This window comes from Bison bison, unplaced genomic scaffold (assembly GCF_000754665.1).
Source record: "Bison bison bison isolate TAMUID 2011002044 unplaced genomic scaffold, Bison_UMD1.0 scf7180017864535, whole genome shotgun sequence".
NCBI classification, from domain to species: domain Eukaryota; kingdom Metazoa; phylum Chordata; class Mammalia; order Artiodactyla; family Bovidae; genus Bison; species Bison bison.
This window is the reverse complement of record NW_011495084.1, coordinates 13,630,232-13,631,325: the sequence shown is the minus strand read 5'-3', so window position 1 is coordinate 13,631,325 and position 1,094 is coordinate 13,630,232. Positions and strand designations below refer to the sequence as shown.

General features: G+C 38.2%; 1 protein-coding gene across 1 annotated transcript in view; it reads right to left on the bottom strand.

Annotated features, from left to right (window-relative positions):
- The window catches only part of LOC104982649 (multidrug resistance-associated protein 4-like), a 350,332-nt gene that overhangs the window by 106,222 nt on the left and 243,016 nt on the right, over positions 1 to 1,094 (bottom strand).

Sequence of the window (1,094 nt, the reverse complement as noted above, 5' to 3'; positions counted from 1 at the left end):
TCTGAAAGAGATGGGAATACCAGATCGCCTGATCTACCTCTTGAGAAACCTATATGCAGGTCAAGAAGCAACAGTTAGAACTGGAAATGGAACAACAGACTTGTTCCAAATAGCAAAAGGAGTATGTCAAGGCTGTATATTGTCACCCTGCTTATTTAACTTATATGAAGTGTACATCATGAGAAGCGCTGGGCTGGAAGAAGCACAAGCTGGAATCAAGATTGCCAGGAGGAATATCAATAACCTTAGATATATGCATTAATTCAAGTGTTTTTTTTGTTTGTTTGTTTATCTCTTTCAGACTTTACTTTGTATGACAGACTCTAGGTCCATCCATGTCTCAACAAATGACCTAATTTCATTCCTTTCTATGGATGAGTAATATTCCAGTGTATATGTGTGTTATTTGCTCAGTCATGTCCAACTCTCTGCAACCCCATGCACTGTACCCTGCCAGGTTTCTCTGTCCATGGAATTCTCCAAGCATGAATATTGGAGTGGGTTGCCATACCTTTATCCAGGGGTTCTTCCTGACCCAGGGATCAAACCCAGGTCTCCCACATTGCAAGCAGATTCTTTACCATTTGAGCTACCCCCCAACCCAGTGTATATATGTACCATAAATGAGATGAAAAGACAGTCCTGATAATGGGAGAAAATAATTACAAAATAAGTAACCAACCAGGGATTAATCTCCACAATATACAAACAGCTCATGAGGCTTAGTATCAAAACAAACAAAAAAACAAATAAACAACTTAATCAAAAACTGGGCAGAATATCTATATAGATTTTTCTCCAAAGAAGACATACAAATGGCTAAGAGGCACATGAAAAGATGCTCAATATCATTATTAGAGAAATGCAGATCAAAACTCTGATAAGCTATTACCTCACACCAGTCAGAATGTCCATCATCAAAAAATATACAAACAATAAATGCTAGAGAAGGTGTGGAAAAAAGGAACCTCTCACACTATTAGAAGTAATGTAAATTCTACAGTCACTTTGGAGAACAGTATGGAGGTTCCTTAAAAAATAGAAAACAGAACCACCATACGACCCAGCAATCCCACTACTGGGCATATACCTGC